This window comes from Pseudorca crassidens, chromosome 15, assembly GCF_039906515.1.
Source record: "Pseudorca crassidens isolate mPseCra1 chromosome 15, mPseCra1.hap1, whole genome shotgun sequence".
Classification (NCBI taxonomy): domain Eukaryota; kingdom Metazoa; phylum Chordata; class Mammalia; order Artiodactyla; family Delphinidae; genus Pseudorca; species Pseudorca crassidens.
This window is the reverse complement of record NC_090310.1, coordinates 89,032,423-89,051,186: the sequence shown is the minus strand read 5'-3', so window position 1 is coordinate 89,051,186 and position 18,764 is coordinate 89,032,423. Positions and strand designations below refer to the sequence as shown.

Below are 18,764 nucleotides of genomic sequence, written 5' to 3'. Positions count from 1 at the left end.
CTCACTGCCAGCAGTTGGCTGTATCCACGCCTGTTCTGAGGCCTCCAGTGAGGGCAGCTGGGCAGGAAACGGGCAAGCGGGTGGTCCCAGGGGGAAGCTGCCCAGGTTAGGATACAGGCAGGGGGAAGGGCCGGCTGCTGAGGGTCTGTGGGGGCCAATCAAGGGACACATGGGACTCCAGGGTTTGGCCTGAGCCCTCGGAGGGGCAACGAAAGGGGCTGACGGGGGAGAGCAGGTCTGTGGAGACTGACAGCCCTGTTGACCCCAGAACATGGGTTCCAGTCGGGGGCTCAGGGGCAAGATGAGGCTAGAAATAAAGGTGAGCCACCTGGTTACAGGGCAGCAAGGTGGGGGGCAAATGTGCTGAGAGGCTGGTGAGGGAACGGGGAGAGAGGGGAGGGCAGGGGCAGATGGGGGGCAGACCGGGGGCAGATCGGGGGCAGCTGTGGGGTGGATCAGGGGCAGATGGGGGGCAGACCGGGGGCAGATCGGGACAGATCGGGGGCAGTTGTGGGGTGGATCGGGGCAGATGGGGGGGTACAGGGACAGATGGGGGGAATTGGGGGCAGATAGGGGAACAGTGGCTGATGGGGAACAGGGGTAAACGGGGAAGGGACGCTGAAGCTGGGCAGGAGGTCCCTTCCATGTCTGTCACGGTCCCTCATCTGAAGTGACAGATATGCCTACCTCCATCGCATGAGCCAACCCTCCTTGACTCGTCTGCAAAGCGAGGGCATCGGGGACATTGCCCTGCGGGTGCCCAGATGGGGCCGCACCGGTCGGCCTGCGCTGAGTCATTGCTGACCGTTTCCCGCCTCCCACCCCGGCCTCCCAAACTTGGAGACACCAGCTTCCTGCAGTGAGTGATTCTGAGTCCCCCAGGTTCCCAAACCCTGGGGCCATGTGTCCTTGGATGCAGTTAATTAAGGAGTTAATTACCGAGAGGAACAACGGGGGCAACCTCGGAACACTTGTGCTGTTCCCCTTAATGAAACCAAATGGCCTTATAACCCAGCACGTGACGAAAGCCCTCGGACAAGTTCAAAGTCCAGTGAGACAAAGTCGGTGTCTTCCCTGAAGGCCTGGGGCCTCGGGGGGCCTCTTCCCTGAAGGCCTGGGGCCTCGGGGGGCCTCAGCTCCTCCATCCCCTCCCCCCACTCAGTGCGCTCAGGGATTGGGGGTCCAGCACAAGAGCTTGGACAGCTGGGTCAGAATCCTCATTCCAACAAGACCCCAGGTGACCTGCGGGCCCCTTAGAGTTTGAAGAGCGTTCACCTCTGGCCAGCAGCCCCGGGAGGGCTCCCCACCTGCGGGGCTGTCGAGGGTGGTGGTCACACCAGCCTCTCTTGGGCTCTGGGCACCTGTGGCCCCTCCCTCCCCTTGACCAGAAGCCAGGTCAGCTGAGCACAGCCAGCCCGCCCCAGGAAAGCCCTCGGGACCCTCAGCCGTATTCCCAGCGGAGGCTCACACAGGCCCCTGCCCTGCAGGACCGAAGTGACCCAGGGGCGGATCTGCTGCAGGGGTTCCTGGGGACATGAGGCACGCGGGCTGGGAGGGTAGTTTCCGGTGGTGCTTCAGTAGAGCCCCACGTGGGCCCCAGACGCCCCATGGGGTCTGCCTGGTGGCTCCCCTACGGCCGGCCCTGCCGCTAGCCGGCACTGCAGAGGTCCAGGCACCCCACCTTCCTCAGGCAGGAGGGATGGCTCGACCCATGAACAGGCCTGCCTGCTGCCCAGAAGAGGAAGGGGCAGCGCCAGGGCAGGAGCCGTCGCCTGGGAACACGGGCACCGTGGCTGGGTTCTGCACGTATTCACCCCAAGGGTGGCGGCCACGGCCAGATGCCAGGTTGCAGGACCCTCAGGGCTCGAGGTGGAGGCTGGAGCCCAGTGGTCCTGGGGTCTGCAGGCAGCTCTCAGCAGATTCAGCTAAGGGCCGGGGGGCAGCTGGGGCAGGGCGAGCACAGCCCAGCTCAGCACCCAGGCCCAGATGGACCCAGAGAGACCTCGTGTCTCCTCCCTGCAGGCTGGTATCAGAGGGCTGCTGGCGCAGAGTAAGGGGCTCAGAGAGTGAGGGGCTCAGAGAGTGAGGGGCTCAGAGGGTGAGGGGCTGTAGTTCCAGCTGAGAGGCCACCCCCCAAGCGTGAGGCCCCAGGAAGCTGACAGCAGGTCTGGTGGCCCCTCATCCCGCCCTGGCCATTGGGAGGAGGGGAGGAAGGAAAGAGGAGACAGAAGGACCCAGACCCAGAAAGGAGTGAGCAGCTGGCCCTGTGACTCTGCAGGACGTCCAGCCCGCGGGGACCAGAGCCTCCCGTGGGCACGGTGCTGCCCGGACCGAGGGGCCGAGAGGAAGAGCGGGCAACCGACTGGGTGGGAAGAGGGGCCGGCGGCAGTGGGCTGGAGGCCAGGGCTAGGGATGAGCACGGTGGTGGACGCACGGGACACAGGGAGAAGCAGCAGAGAGGAGAGGCGGAAACCAGACGGGCTCAGACAGACAGACAGACAGAGGCGAGGGAGTAAGAAGGCCACGGGCCCCGGGGTCGGGGACGGCAGCTGCCCTCGCTGCGAGCGCTGGCTGGGAGCCTCCCCTGATTTTGTCCTTTTCGAGGCCTTGCACCCTGCAGGGGTCACACCTCATCTGCATGTGCGTGTGCACGTGTGTGTGTGTGTGTGTGTGTGCGCGCGCGCGCACACGCGCGCGCACAAGAGCAGGGGGACAGAGGGCTCCAGGCTCTGTTTAAATGGCTTTGGAATTCTCTCCCGGAACAGATGGCCTCAGAGATAAAGCCGCCCAGGAGCCCAGGCGAGAGCGAGGCCGCAGCGGTTGCCATGGCAGGCTGGGCCGGTGCCCTCTGCTTCTTAGCAGCCACGAGAGCACAGCCCACACATGTCAACACGGGCTCTGAGGAGGGGGGCCCGCAGCAGAGCCCCGGCGGGGAGACCCTCACCTGGCCGTCCAGCCCCCATGGCAACAAGAAGGGAGCTTGGTGGGGCTGGTGGGCACAGGCTGAGACATGAGGACGACAGCCCAGCCGCTTCAGGAGAAGCACTCCCTCCCAAGACGCCACCCCGAGACAGCCGGGCTGGAGCCCGGACGAGCTGATGCTGGGTGGCTCCAGCCGCACCCAGCACTGGAGACCGAAAGCCAGCCTGGGGCCAGCGCCGCACTCTGGGGATAATGGGGCAGCTTCCCTGGTGAGTCGAGGCGCGCCCTGGGGTAAGGGCTGGGGTCCTGGAGCCCAGAGCGAGAAGGGGCAGCTGGAGCCCTGGACAGAGCTGCTCTCGGGGGACAGACCCCGGCGTCAGCTCCCCCCGGCCCCTGTCACCCCAACAAGCACAGGAATCCCACCGAGGGAGCCAGGCAGGATGCCCCCGAGATGGGGGAGCGGGGCGCCACACAGAGGGCCCCCCAGCAGGGTAGACAGTGTGGGAGCCCCCTTGCAGACGTGGCTGCGGAACGCGAGGGCCCGGAGTCCCCAGGGCAGAGTCTGGGCCTTCGGCCCCACGAGGGGAGACCTCGGGGGCCCGCTTCCCCAAGGGGGGGTGCGCGCTGGGGAAAGTCTCTGGGTGGGGACGGTCTCACCCCAGGCTTCAAAGGGAGAACGGGGCAGGGGGAGGGTGGGCAAAGGGGGTGGTCTTGAGGCCTCACTCTAGTCCCTGCCTGGAGCGAGCAGGAGGCATCTGATGGGAACATGAGAAGAGCCAGAAGGTGGGAGAGGGCAGAGGTGGCCGAGGGGCCCCCGGGCAGGCGCCTGAAGCCCACCAGGACAACCACAGCGGCTGCTGCCCAACCGAATCCACACTCTGGATCTCCCAGGCTTCGCCAGTTAGAGCAGCCTAGAACCCTCCAAACCCTGTGCACACGAAGGCAGAGCCCCGAACCTGCTGGGTGAGACCGCGACCGGCCCATCAGGAGCCCTGACCTTTCCAGGCCCCAACTCTGCCACGAGTACATGAATGGATGCATGCGTGAGTGGGCGGATGGAACTCAGGTGGGCGGACAGGTGGGTGGGCAGCAGATGGACAGGTGAATGGATGGATAAGCACAAGGTTTGCTGGAGGTCATCAGCACAGGTGGGAAGGGCTACATCCAGGCTGGGGCACAGGGGACATGGCTCACGGGGACCGCAGTGTGACAGTCCACAAGGCCCTGGAGCCCAGAACCCTGTGTGCCCCTACCTACCTGACCCCCACCAGAGACACACCTCCAGAGCCCTGGACACATCCAGCCAAGGCTGCCCAGTGCCCAGCCTGAGGCCCGTGTGACAACATCGACCCCAACCCCACACACCAGGCATCCCCGAGTCTGGAAGACAAGAGGCACAGGCCGGCAGACACGGCCACCGCAGCCCCAGGAGCACAGGCCGGGATACGAGACGCAGGAGAGGCTGCTGGGAAAGGGCCCAGAGCTGGCCGGCAGGGGTGCGTGAGCCCGGAACACCCCCTCCAGCTCTTCACCACGGTGGTAACCAGGCAGCGGGACACCTCTGATGCAGGGGGCCTCCAGGCTGTTAGAAGCTGTGTGACGGAACCCGGGGTGCGTGCCCAACGTCCGCCTTCACGATTCAGCCCTTTCACGGTCAGCTTTCTCACAAGGCGGGTGTTGGGTTAACACACATTACAGACAACAGCACCGCCTCAGCTGCGCACGGACCAGCCCAGCTCACCAGCCTGCCCGGCCGAGCAGCGCCCCATTTGGGTGAAAGTCTTCATGGGAAGGCTTTGTGAAAGTGCAGCCCGGGCTGAGGGTCCTCCTGCAACAGCAGGGCCGCCCCCGCGACCCGTCCATCTACAGCAGACGCAGGTCCTCAGCTCACACGAGCCCGTGCAGGCCGTGCCCCCGTTCCCCTGTCCCCAGGCTCGGACAGTGGCCGGCACAACAAGGCTCCAGAGGGACCTGATGGCACTACAGGGGCTCCCAGAGGCCCCGGACACGGGGGCCCGGCTGCAGCTCTGAGGAGGTGGCAAGGGTTTAAACCCGCTTTCCAAGGGGCCGCTGTCCCGCCACCTGTGTTCCCGTGCTGCTGGCCTCCCGGCCGGGCTGCTCACTCCACCCCCATCCCCTCAGCTGCACAGGCAGGGGCACCTGTATGCAAACCCCACAGACACAGGGGGAGGGAAGGTTGATGAGCCCAACGTGCACAGGGTGCCAGAGAGGCGGGCCAGGGGGGAGGGCGGCCTCAGGGGAGCCCTGGTGACCCTGGGGTGACGCCCACGTGCTTGGAGCGGCCAAAGGCGCCAGCCCCAGAAGCAATAAGGGGGGACCGCAAGAGGAAGGGCTGTGGCCCCCACCCGGAGCCCGGGGGCCTCAGAGCTGAGGAACAGACACTCGGACTGGGGGCTTGCAGTGAGTTTGGCACGGCAGTCACCGCGTGGGCTTGAAGCTACGGGCTGCGCGGAAACACTGCAGCGGACCAGTCAGAGCTCACGTCCGGCAGCGGCAGGAGGGAGACCAGCGACCGCGACTGCCCCCCAGCAGGTGCCCACGCACTTACCTCAGTGAAACGCCACCGTGTTTGAGGTAAGACCGATCTGATCTGTTTTATGGGCTCAGAGAAGTTAGAGGGCTTCTCTGAGGGCCACGGAATCAAGCCACAGCAGAGCCACGGCCCAGTGCGCCATCCTGCTTCAGCCGAGCTGGACTTGTTGGAAGGTCAAAAACCAGGCCAGCGTCCCCTAAGGCCACCCACGCGGCGCGGGAGCGCAGGACAGACGCTCGTGTGCACTGTGTACATGCGGGGCTTGGGTGGTGGGGGCCAGATGCACAGAGCCCCGAGACCAGGCAAAGCCCTGGGGCCAGGCTCAAGGCGGCTGAGACTCCGCTGGAAACGCACGGCGCACAGAAGGGCTCCACACAGCTTGTCCCGCGCCCTCGCTGCTTGTCTCGCCCCCCAGCCTGACCCTGAGGGGGACCGAGAAACACGGGAAATACGCTGCCACTTGTGTCTAAATCAAAGACGACTCCAGACACCACATTAGGCTCCAAACTAACAAGGCAGCCTGCAGCGTCCCGGCGATGCCGTCGCCCTGCGCAAGGCCGAGCACCCGATCGCATCTGTAAAAAGCTGAGCTCTCCCCACGCCAGGGAGAAGGCAGACACACACGGAAAGCCAGAGCGGGAGGCTTACCTGGGAATCACCGCCTCTACCTCCGCCTTCACCCTGGAAGGATGGGTGGGCAGCTCCTGGCAGCCAAGCAGCGTCCTGTGAACAGAGGAGCCGGGGTTGGGCAACACAGGAATGAGCCCAGACCCACCCCCCACGCAGGGGAGGGGCCGCCACAGCCCGACTCCAGAGCCCATCGTGGGCTCGACCTCAGCCCAGGCCCGTCACCCTGAGGACCTCACAGCCCGCTGAGCCCGCCCGTCCCTGCAGCCACACCGGGGTGTTCCCGGGCTCCCAGCAGGCCTGATTCTCACCAACCCGAGCGAGCACCTTGGACGCCCGGGCCGTGCCACGCTTCCCACCCTCGAACGTAGCGGAAGCCTGGAGGGTTTGTGCGTGGCTGACTCTCCCCAAGAGACACGGGCCCCTTGGGAGGGTGTCAGGGCACGGACCCAGGTTCCCCGAGCCACTCCTGCCACCTGGGGCATGTGTTCAACGTCTGTCAAATGAACAAACAGACGCCGATGCGCCCAACTGGTCCCGCGAGCTTCCTCAAGGCAGCTCACTCCGTCCTTCTCAGGCCCTGCGGCAGCCGCCCACAGGGGCCCCACTCCTCCCTGCCCCCGTGGCCGAGGCCCTGACGTCCTGCCATGGCTCTGAGGCTGTCCCCTGCGAGCCCCGGCCAGTCCTGTGCAGGTGCTCTCCCCTCAACCACAGCCAGCTCCCTAGGGGTCCCCCAGAGGCCTCCCTGCCAACTGGTCCAGTCACCCAGCCCCGTGACCTCAGCCGTGACCAAGCTCCCTGGCGCGCCCCCGCCGTCCTCCAGCGCCTGCCCAGCCTCGGCACCCCTCGTGCCTGGACGGCTGCTCACTCAGTCTCCACACCGGGGGCCTGTGTGCCCCTGAAGGCCCAGAGCTCCCCTGGGCAGGTCAGCCTGGAAACCCCTGTGAGCGTCTGGGCCTCTGTGCGCCTCACGGAGCCTAGAGCAGGGGTGAGGAAGCCACGACCAGACACGGGAACCTCTGTGGCCCCAAACCACGAGGCGCCCCTCACACTGCCCCCAACCACTGCGAGGTCTGCGGACCCCCATGTTCGGGGTCACCCGCGTCTCAGTTCGCAACCCCTACCCAGGGTGGCCACAACGCCAAGTCCACGTTCCTGTAGCTGGAAGCAGGAGCCCCACAGCAGTGAGTCCTGCCACCACCCCCAAGCCCCTGGGGCACAGGGCCTGCAAGGGGCCACTGCACCCAGTGGGCTGGGGTGGGAGCTCCAGCTACCGTGTCCGCCGTGGGAGGGGCGGGGCTGAACCCCTGAGCAGTTCGACCCTCCAGGACTGACTGCTGGCCTGACCCCATGGTGGCCTCATGCAGACCACCCCGCAAGGGTATAGCGAACTAGCCGTCTCGGGGGCTTGGTGGGCGGGCTCCGGAGCCCAGCCAAGAGTGCTGGAGCCCCGAACCCCGGCCAGACCTCCAAGGGTCCGTAGATCTGGTTCTTGAGCCAGTGTTCAGAGGTGAAAGTTCTCAGCTCCCAGGGACCCTCCTAACCCTGACCCGGACCCAGCGCCCAGGCCAGCCCCTCGCCTGCATCGTTGCACCAAATCCCTCCTGCAACCTGTGAGCCAAGCTCCAGCGTCCCCGGCCACAGGGCAGGGCGCCAAGGCCCAGAGAAGGGTCCAGGCCTTCTGCCTCACGAACTCGCTCTCAGCCCTCAGCTCCGCTGTCCTGGGGCAAGAACCCAGGACAGGGAGAAGTGACAGCCGGCAGCAGAGGCGGGGCTGCACAGAGGGGACGTCTGTGAGTGTGCTGTGCGCGTCCACGTGTGTGCACGTCTGTATGGGCACATCTGTAGTCATGTGTCAGTGTGCACGTCTTGCACAAGAGTACGTGCACATTTATGTGTGTGCACACTTACGTGTGTGCCTGTCTGTGTGTGGTCACTGTGTGCACATCTGTGCATGTGTGCGTGTGCATACTGGCGTTTGCATATCTGTGTGTGTGTGTGTGTGTGTGTGTGTGTGTGCTTGTGCGTGCACACACCATTCCTGCCCCCACGAAGGGCAGTGGTGCTGGAAGAAAGCCCAGAAGCTACAGGTCTAGCCCGTCACCCACAGGAGGGCCCCTGTGGACCCAGCCCCGTCAGCTGCCGTTTGGTGGGTGTGCACCGAGACTCAGGCCAAGGTCCACTGGTGCCCACCTCCCTCTCAGTTCAGCGCCCACTGTGCTGCCTACATCCCCCTCCCCAGATTATGAGGCTTCCTCTACATGGGCCATGTGCTTCCCCCAGACCAAGGTCTCCTGGGTCTCAGCTCCCATCGGCCTTTGCACCTGCTGGCCACAGCAGGGACACCGTCCGGTTGCCCACGCGAGGGAACAGGCTGCATCTCAAGGTCTCCGCTCAAGCATCCCTCCTCCAGGGGCCTGCAGCCCTGCAGCCAGCCGGTCAGAGCCCCCTGCCCCGCACCTGTCCTGCACCTACCCGGGGCGTGGCCCCTGCACTGTCTCTCCGTGCCTCTCCCACTGAGCTAGAGGCCACGCGAGGCAGGCGTCTGGTCTGCTCTGCTCAGGGTGGGTGCCTGCGGGGTCTCTCCCCCAGACCTGCGCAGAGGCCGTGCAAGGCCCCGCCACAAGCTGCCTGCGGCCAGACTGCCTTCCACAGACGATGCGTCAAAGCATCTCATCCGCTGGCCTCTCCTTAGTGGTTCCTCATGTTTACCCTGAAACGTGGGGCCATTTGTTGGAAACTGCTTCATCAGGAAGTGAAAGACTTGTCATGGGAACAGCGAGCACAGGGAGAACGTGCTGGCCGTTAGCATCCCCCAAGACCCCTCCGCCCTCCCGTGTTTGTGCAGGAGCCTTGGCAGAGTGGGGAGGGAGAAGGAAGCAGCCCTCGCCGCCAGGAGGCCCTCAGCCCCAGAGCAGGCACAGCAGGTCAGAAAGGAGCTGCTGCTATCTTGAACTGATCATAGCTCCACGGGGGGTCCCACCCTTTCTCGTAGAATTCTACTGGGCTGTGAGATCAGCTCCCCTGTACCTCTCAGCGTACTTTCCTTGGGGAGCCCTCCCCTTGGGGTCACTCATCTGCTCAGTGGCAGCTGTGGAGACACAGGGCATGTGCTCCAGCCCAGTGTGATGGGACCCAGTGAAGGTTGCTGGTAGGTGTGGGCGTGGACAGCCAGAGCAGGACGGAGTGGCTGGACACAGGGGTCAGGCTAAGAGTTGGGGGTGGGCCAGTTCCCTTCGTTTCCAGACCGTCTCAGCTGTCCCTAGGGAACCCTCTCAGCCCCTTCCTTGGAGGAACAGGGAGGGCCCACCCCTCCCCATGCCCACGCCCAGCACCTCCCTCCACCCACCTGACAGCAGCCACTACCCATCAGGCCCTTTGGCTTCGGAATAAAACACAAGCCTCCACCTGCCCTCAGGCCTCAGCCCAGGCCCCCTCCCTGGCGCTGGGCCACACTCAGGAGGGTGGCTCCCTCCCCCTTCCCAGGGTTTGCCCCACCCAGCTCCTTCCTGGCAGCTTCCAGACTAGGTCAGGGCATCCTCAGAGTTCCCCCAGGCCGGGGCCCCTCCTCCTGGTGGCCTTTGTCACAGATGGACCAAGTATTGTGTCATCATTTGTTCAGAATCCAACGCCTGGGGGAGGAGGGGGCAGCGGGGGCCTGTCTCACCCCGGGCCCAGCTCAGGGCCTGCCCAGTCTTGGGCCAGTGTAGACAGGTGAAGGAGGAAAGGACACGGTAGACTGCTGACCCCACACACATCTGAGGGAGGCTGCGCTGGCCGGGGGTCTCCCAGAGGAGGCTCCCAGCACAGGCTTTCTTTGAGAGGCTGGGGGAGTGTGGATGGGCAGGGCCGGAAGGCTTGCGGGGTGGGGGGTGGGGGGCGGTCCGACACAAAGGGTTCAGTCTGCAAAGTCAGACCCTGCACCTGCCCCGCCCCACCAAGCCCCGCGCCTGGAGGGGAGGCCCAGGCCTCCGAGCAGGGTGTCCGCAGCTCGAGGGGCCGCGTCCTCCAGGCGGCCATGGAGCCGGCCCAGAAGGCCTTTGCCGCGTGCGGGGGCACAGGGCCAGGCACCCACTTGCCCCGCTGCTCAGAGTGCAGAGCCCTAAACAGAGGCCACCCCGCCAAGGGGCCCCGGGAGGCCGTGGAGTGAGGTCAGAGGCTGGCACACTTCCCCCTACTCAGAAAACTGCTGCAGGCTCCTTCCCTGCGGCCAGAGACCACAGAGGCGGGAGCAGCTGTGACAGCCAGGAATGTCACAGACTTATGGCCTCAACACCAGAGAGCAGAGGTTTAACCCCCCTCCCTCCCAAAGGGACTGCGGAGGGACGGGGGAGGGAGAAGCAGAGAGGAGGGAAAGGGGAGAGGGAGGGAGGGGAAGTTGATGGGAGGGGGCCCTGAATTTGCACCCAGCACCCTGGCTCAGGGGCGAGCTTCTATCCGGCACCCTCACTTTGTCTCCTCTGCAAGCAGGGCCAGGCCCGGGGTCCCAGGGGAGACGGATTTCTGTCCCTTGTCCCTCCCCACTCACCTACTTCCAGTCTCAGCCATGTCGGGGTCTCTCCCCTGGGTTGCCCACCCTCCCCTCTGCAGACCCTCCAGGCTGCCAAGCTGGGGGACAAGGGGGGGGGGGCAGGAGTGCACTCAGCATCGCCCGCAGCGCGGCCTGACTGCCATTCTCCCTAATTGCTTTAAAGTTGTACTAATCGAACTGACTGAAAACAGAGCCTGGGAGGGTGAAGGAAGGGGAGGGTGGTGTTGAGGATTCAGTGGCCCATCCCCCAGGCCAGGCTGAGGCCTCTCAGCTGCCCAGGGCCTCAGCCAGGGCGGCTCTTTGTTTCCTGACCCCCGGCCTAGCCCGAGCCCCTGCCGGATTTGAAGGGGTCAGACTCAAACCCAGGGAGCGCCCCACCCCCGAACTGGACACAGGCCAGGGCTGCCTGGACACGACAGGACCCAGTCTCCTTACATGTGCAGGATCCGCGAGGGGGTTCGAGGCGCCACACCAGGCCCCGGGGCCTCACACAGCCCAGCCCCTGGTCCACCAACACCCTTGACGAGCATCCGTCCTCACCCATCAGTCACTGGCCCAGACGCCACAGCCCTCTGTTCACCACAGCACTTTGGTGTGGTCGTGACAGCTCTGCCCCTCACCCACCCAAGGGACTCAAAAAGCAGCTTGCGCCAGATGGTCCCTGGACCCCAAGGGGAGGGACCAGGACACGCGGGAAGGGGAGTGGGTAGGAAATGACCCTTCACCAGCTCAAAGCACAAAGGCGGGCATGGGGCTTTGTTTCCCCAGTGAGCGTGCATGCCTCCAGACCCTCGGTTAGCACACGGCCTACCACTCCCTTCCTAAGCCTCTCCTCGGACACGCGCACCCAACTGCCCAGAGGCGGTGGGCTTGCCCAGCCCAGGCGGCGCGGCTCCAGCCACGGCCACCAGGTGTCACTGTGGAACTCGGGACCTGCACAGCCCTGTGGACTGGCTCCCGGTCCCACCAGTGAGCCAGCAGTCCCGGCCCCCAGGCTGCCGCAGGGCCAGGGGTCCTGACTCTGATCGGAGTAAGCCTGGCACGGAGCCAAAGCCTGGGGGCTCCCCACGTGACCCCACCGTGTGCCACCCACTGGTCTCCAGGCCCTGTTTTGAACCTGGTCTTTCCCTTTCCCTGGAGTGAGCCCCTGGGGTTAGGGGCCCTGGAGTCCTTTCCCAGCAGCCAGCTTCGGTCTGGACACTCCCAACTCATCCACGTGGCTCTAATCGTGTTGGACCTAAGAAATGGAGGGGTTGGTGGGATGGGAATGGTCTCACTCCCTTTCCTCCCAAGAGGCTCCGGAGCAAATATGTCCCCCCGAGCCTGGCCTTGAAATATGTCTGGACCCCCAGCACGGAGGGGAGGCCCTCAGGGGAAGGTTTTTCAGGATCTGCACACAGGACGTACCCAGCCAATGTCTCTGTCCTGAGGTGCCTGGAGAGGACTCTAGAAAACCCACTCAGAAGGTCACTCAGAGCGTCAGACACCAAGGCCCAGCGGCTGTGTGGTGGGGGCAGGCGTCAGCGTGTCTGCGTGATGGCAGGGAGGCCCATTCCACCCAGAGGGTCTACCAGCTCTGGCTTCACTCTGCTTCAGCGCCACACGGCTCGCCCCGGGGCCAGCCTGCAGAGAAGCCGTGGGCAGGAGGGGACCAGAGCCCCTGAGGGGCCCAGCCTAGGGAAGGGTCCTCACCACGCCCAGGACACAGGCAGTGGTCAGGATGGGACAAAGGTATGAAGAGACGTGACGCCTACCTCTGCTCCCTACAGGAGCGCCTCCTGGGGGTGAAGGTAGGGGCTGAGCACTAGGGTCCCTGCCTAAGGGAAGAGTGAATGCTGGGGACCCAGGTGTCAGCTGTATGTAATTCCCGGTCTTGTGGAGAGATGGGTGGGGAGACCCCGACAAGCGGAGGGGCTGCAATAAAGACGGGGAGAGAGGGGGGCGAGGCCTGCTGGGCTCTGTGTCTGGGGAGCCGGAGGAGGGGGAAGGTAGGGACGGCTCAGCGGGGCCATCCTGCAGGGCCTCCACTGCTGTGCCTGGTCACGAGAGACGCTCAGAGCAGGGATGGCAGGTCAGAGTGTGCTCGGGGGCTGAGAGGGGCGCCCCCAGGGGTGGGCGGGCATGGCCTTGGGCCGGTGGGCCTGGAGGACAGCTGCAGCGGGCTTTGGGAGCTCGGAGGCAGGGAGCCGCATGACGAGCTGATTGGCAAGTGAGTAAACAGCGGCGCTTGATGAAAAAATGTTCACGGTGCAATTAGCAGCTGCGCCGTAAATAAAAGTTTAACTGTGTTTATTACAAACTTGTTGAGCCGCAGGAAGCAGCTCTCCGTGGCGGAGCCGGTCTTGAAAACTCTGTTTACTCGGTGAAACGTCTCGCGTGCGACGCATAATTAAGTGCACTCTCAGCCTTGGAAGGTGATCTTTCTTCAGCTCTCCAGCCCTCTCTACCCCATCTCTCTGTATCCAGCCCTATTCTGAGCGGTACCAGGCCCCTGAAGCCTGGACGGAGAGGAAATGACCCCTCCCAGGACCCCCACGGCCTCTGCTCCTAGACGCTGGGCTGTGACGCAGGTGACGTGCCCCTGGGCTCCAGGTTCCCAAAGTGTCCTTCCAACTGGATGTCCACCTGGCCCTCGCGACCTTCCCCAGATGCCTTTGCCCGGTACTCTTCCCTTCTCCTTAGCTTTTCCTCCTACTGAGGTCCGCCTGGAACCCTCACAGCCCTCCCACTGCCGGCCCACTCCCTCCGTCGGCTGGGGTCAGCTTCCTTTGCACACTGGCACCTCATCCCAGCCCCCATACCCGTTTTTTTGCATTTTAAGCATGGAAATGTTCAAACACATAGAGACGATACACACTCGGGACTCTACCATCCTCCCCAGAGGGAGCATCTCTGAAATGGGCTTGTATCATCTCTGCATGTCTTCACTGGTTTACCATCTACATACACATCCGAGACCAACGCGTAACACTCCTTGCAGATTAGTTAATGTGATCACACAGAACAAGACCCTTTGCAACCTGCCTTTACCGGTCAGCACTGCTGTTGAGGAGTATCAGAGCTGACCTGGCTGATTTTAACCCCTGTGTGGCATTGTACGGCATGAGTAACGCACACCTCTGTGTCCTCCTGCTGAGGGACACCCAGGTCCACTTTTCTGTCATGAGAAATCCATTTTTAATGACCCCGTCTCCTTGCTGCTGGGTGCAGCCAATGACCCTGGGTGCCTCAGGTAGCCCTGCTGCACAGACAAGGCCCTCCAGGGCTCGAGCTAGATGCGTTCCCCACGCCGCAGCAGTCACTCGCGTCCACCCACTCACGCTTGGAGTAGCTGAGTTGTCCCCTTCGCCAACCTCATGTGTTTCCCAGGTGACCAGTGAGGCAGGAGCTGTAGCGACAGCCTCAGGGACCGGCGGGAGGGACCACACACTCATGTTTCCGATCGGGCGGCCAAGGGCCCAGGACTTCAGGCCAGTAAGGAGGGCAGGAGAGGCTCGTCCTGTGCCTGGAACGTTCTGCCCTTTCACACCCGCTGACGTCGCTGCCCCCGCCCCCCAGGAGGGTTGCAAGGATCACTCAGCACCCATAGGGCCGCTTCTTCATCTGGGGAGAGACGGAGGCAGCGAGCAGGTCCCCCCGAAAGCAGCTTTCCACTGCCAGTCTCTCTGGGAAGCTCGTCTCTGCACAGCCTGTGTTGCCTTTTTTCTATTCACTGGTGATTTTCTTGTTGATCTGTAAGTATTTCCCCATACTGGGGGGTAACCCTTGCTGGGTAAACAAATTCCACATCCAGTTGGGGCTCCCCTCTTTCCTTCGGTCACACTTTACACCCTAACCCCTGAACCTGCTCCCCACGTGGTCCCCCTGCCTGCAGCACGGGGTCCCTGGACCTCCTCCGGGAAGAGCTGCCCCTCGGCACTCTGTGCGGCACACGTTCTGGATGTTTTCTAGAACTTTTCATCATAGAAGGAAAGGGGCGATATTGCCACCCCAGAAAGCAGGAGAGACAAGCACTTTTTGGTGTCCCGAGGCAGGCTGTGCACGTTTGTGTCTCTCCCCGCAGGCAGGGGTGCCTGGAGGAGGGTGGGGTGTGGGGAGGGCTGGCCAGAGACCTGGGAGTTGAGCGTGTCTGAGGTCCCCAGGGCAGGACGAGAGAAGGAATCCGCTCGCAGCCAAGCCACCCCCACTCCTGTCCCTGCCCCTGTCCTCCCCACCCCAGATGGACCTTCCGAGCCCCCAGCAGCCCTGCACTCTTCCACTCCACTTTCTGGGCATTGACACCTATTGTGGACATGTCTGTCCCCCCAGACTGTGGGCTCTGCGAGTGCAGGGCTCGCACCTGTTTGTAAGTAAACGCGTTTATCTCCAGCCACAAGTGGCTATACCGGCCCACAGGTGCACCCGCCTTCCCCCCAGCGTCCGGTCAGAGGGCCACCAAGCACAGCGCTCATCGAGCCTGAGGACGATGGCAGAAAGGTGAGCTGTCCCTTTAATTTCTTCCCAGGCAAAGCCTCCAGGCTACAAAAACAACATTTTAATTTAAATTTCGATTCCACACTCATTCACTGGGCAGCTCTGAGCAGGGATTTCATTAAAGGCTTTAATAGATGTTATAGGACTTGTCACATCCGGAAGGTGATGGAGCAAATGCATTTTCTCTGCTTCCAGAATTTCAACAGCGACTCAGAAAACAAATTTACCGTGAAAATGCAGAGCAATCAGCCTCCTACCAACAAGGAGGAAGGAGCCTCACTCCAGGTAAACGGCGCACGGGTGACCCGCCCTCACTGCCCCAGACACCAGGGCCACAGCCACCATGGAAATCAGATGATGGTCAAGGCCCAGGGTGTGCAGAGGACTTTGTCTGGAACGAGAGCACGAGGGGGTTCCCCTGTGGCAGCATGCCCAGCAGGACGGAGCCAGACACCTCGCCTGGGAGCCGGCGGCACGGTGGGCAGGGCTCCCCTCTGTGTCCACAGGTCCCTTGGTCTGGGGCAGGGGAAGCAGCTTGAATTCTGACCTTTCCCGCAGGACCCCGGGGCCTCAGACGGGGGGTGGCTGTGGGACAGATGCCACTTAGCTCAGCCACATCAGAACAAAGATACACAGGGAGGTGGTCAGCTCATAAAGATTTGTCCAGACTGCCCTGCTGTTAAAACTGAGAGCCTGGAAACACCCCATCCAGGCAAACCAGGCTCAGCCCCTCAGCCCGCCGTCCGGGTCCCCGAATTCTGCTGTCACCAGAGAACCAATCTCTGTCCTTGGATGCCCCTCCCCAGCCAGGGCACTGGTAGCCTGCGGGGTGGGCCTCCTGTGGTCCTGGACCCCCCTCCCCACAGCCGCCCCAGGGAACCTTCTCCTTTAACCTGGCCAGGAACTGTGGGGCACCCCTCTGCACACCACCTCCCACACTGCCCCCACTCTGTTGCATGCCACCCTCAGTGGCCCTGGGTCCCCTGCTCCCCGCCCACCAGGGCGCAGTCATCAGCGGCTCCTACAGGACAACGGTCAAGCCTCTCTCTCTGGGTCTGCAGCAGACCCAGGCTCCTCCCCCCATCCCCGCATCTGCAGGTCAGGGCCCCGCCCACGAGGACCTCGCCCACCTGGACCCTGAATTTCTAACAGTTAGGGCCGGTGTTCAGGGCATTATCAAAGCAGGGTACCAAAAACAATTGTTTTCATAATTGGGCTTTTTCTCCCAGAAGTTTCCAAACTGTCGTCCTGGGGCAAATCACCAATGCTCAGGACTTTGTTACACCAACTTACGCCTTAACGTTGTTTTAATGTTGAATTTTATGTCAAGGAGCACCCTAACTCTTTGGGTGTGCTGAACGAGTGAACGAGCAAATGAGTGAAGGACAGAGGGGGCAGCAAGGGGCCCTCATTCTGGTCCCCCCTTTGGGAGGAGGGGGGACCCCTCCCCAGCCCCACAGACCCTGCTCTGTTCAGCTCCACACGCCAGCCTCAAGCCCCACCGCCCCAAAGACCAGCTTACTGGGCAGTCCCAGGCAGGAAAGGCCATCACAGACGGGTCTAGCTCGCGGTCAGCTCATTTCACACGGGCCCTTCCCCTCGGCCTCCGAGCCCTCTAGCCCCTCACTCCACCCTGCACCCTGGGGGCTCTATCCAAGTCCCCTGGGGAGCCCTCAAACCACCCATTCCCAAGTCAGTGTGTTGGCACAATAACTCGTTCACCATCCCGTGCTGACGTGTCTGGCGTCCAGCCAGTCCCACCCTGCCCAGAGCTGGAGGTGACCTGCAGGTGTGCCAGTGGACCGCCTGCCTCTGGTCTGTCCGACGGGGAGCCCCCAGGAGAGCAGGGCGCAGTCCTCCCTGCATGGGCCTCCCGCTGGGCACGTTCTCGGGTCCCCTCAGCTCTAAGGGTGGACCCCACTTCTCACTAGTGGTTTCTCTACCCCCTGCCCACACCTTAATCCCTTTGTTCAGCTCTCCTCAAATTTCCCAATTTCAGGATGACGTCTGTCTGCTACTGGACCCTAACTGACACAGATCCCTAACTCGGAGCTTATACCAAAGTAAGTTCTAAACGGGTCAAAGATGTAAATGTTTAAAAATAACCATAAAAGTACCGGAAGGAGGAATGCAGAGCATATTACGGGCTCACAAAACCAAACTGTAAAATTACATGATTTAAAATTCTCTACACGGCACAACTACTTTAAAACAAAGCAAAAGTCAAATAACAGACGAGGAAAAATATTTGCAAGTATCTAGGGATAAAGCCTTACTATGTAAAGAGCCTGTCCAATCAATAAGACAAGGCCCGACAATCCAATACAAAAAACCGGGTCAAGGCTGTTTACAGAACAAGGGAAAATATAACTTTAAAATAAATTAAAAGTTGTTCAACCTGACTCATGGTACGAGAAATGCAATTCTGAACAGCAGAGTTGCTCTTAGACTGCAAAGATCCAAAGGTTTCCTAACACAGCTATGCTGGGAGGCTATGGTGGACAAACCACTCGACTCACTGACGTGGGCAGGTATGGGGCGAGCTCTGCGGAGGGCAATGTGGCAGCAGATCTTTCAAAGTGAAGACTGCCCCGCACGTGCAGGAGTCTATCCTAAAGCCTGCCCGCCACTTGAAAAGGCACAGGTTCAGGGACATCATTGGCGACACTGTCCATGAGGAAAAGACCACCTAAATGTCCATCAGCAAGGGCTAACCAACACTGTGGACGGGACTACCCTGCCCCATGTGGACAGGCACGTGGGAGTGTGGTGTCTGTGATGCTTAGAACGGCCTGGAGGCCCACAGGCCACTGATGGAGGGACCACAGGTCCCTGGGGCTGAGGAGCAGGGGAGGGGGTTCTTTTTCACCACGTCCCTCCTTGTTGGGCCATTTTCTCTTGAATCATCTGCATGTACGGCCTATTTCACCCCACAAAAAATAAAAATAAAATATATTAAAATATTTAAATACACATTAATTCCCAATCCTGTAGCTTATCCACTCAGGATAAGACGCTCTGACCCTGGGGCCCGGGGATGGGGACCCCCAAGTAATTCTGAAGTGTTGGTGGCCCGGGCTGGGGGCAGCCTCTCTGAGAGTCTATGGGCGTGTTCCGCCCACCCCACAGAGGGGCCCCAAGAACGCTGGCGGCTGTCCCGAGGGCGAACGCGGCGAGACGCTGCCCCGCTCTCGGGGCACACGGTCAGGGGACCCAGGGGGGTCTCCAGGACCCTGTTGAAATGGGGTTAGGGTTCGGGTCACCTAGGCCCAGTCCTGTGTGGTCGGGCTCACTGTGAGGGCCCTTTCTGGAACAGCCGTGGATCCCGGGGACGAAATGTGGCCTGACACGCCCCACCAGACCCCGGGGCTCCACCAGCGCAGACAGAGCTCAGGCCGGGGTATCATGAGGACGGGCAAGGAGGAGGGTCGCCACAGGACGTGAGAGAGGGGCCAGGGCAGGCCTGGCTGGGGAGGACATGGCCCCAACCAGGGCTGCCAGTGCCCCCCTGGCCCACAGACCCGGCTCTGCCCGGGGCGCAGGCCCAGCCAGAGGCCTCAGAGCAGCCGTGAGTAGACACGGGAGACATGCTTCTACACGGCAGGGTCTGCACTGCAGCCAGTGTGTCTATACTGCAGAGGGTCCTCCCTGCATCTC

At 62.6% G+C, this 18,764-nt stretch overlaps 1 protein-coding gene and 1 long non-coding RNA gene across 5 annotated transcripts in view; one reads left to right on the top strand and one right to left on the bottom strand.

The window, feature by feature from the left end:
• Positions 1–18,764, bottom strand: part of MYT1 (myelin transcription factor 1) — a 106,593-nt gene that overhangs the window by 83,001 nt on the left and 4,828 nt on the right. For 3 of the 4 annotated variants that reach the window (XM_067708834.1, XM_067708828.1, XM_067708830.1), the window contains exon 2: positions 6,125–6,199. The gene's annotated coding sequence lies outside the window, so the exon portion shown is untranslated. Of the gene's footprint in view, positions 1–6,124; positions 6,215–18,764 lie in introns of those variants that run through there. The other variant, XM_067708829.1, reaches the window with a different exon arrangement.
• LOC137208226 (uncharacterized) lies at positions 10,480–18,030 on the top strand. Its single transcript, XR_010935547.1, has 3 exons — positions 10,480–15,110; positions 15,303–15,392; positions 17,107–18,030. It is a non-coding gene; the product is annotated as an uncharacterized lncRNA (long non-coding RNA).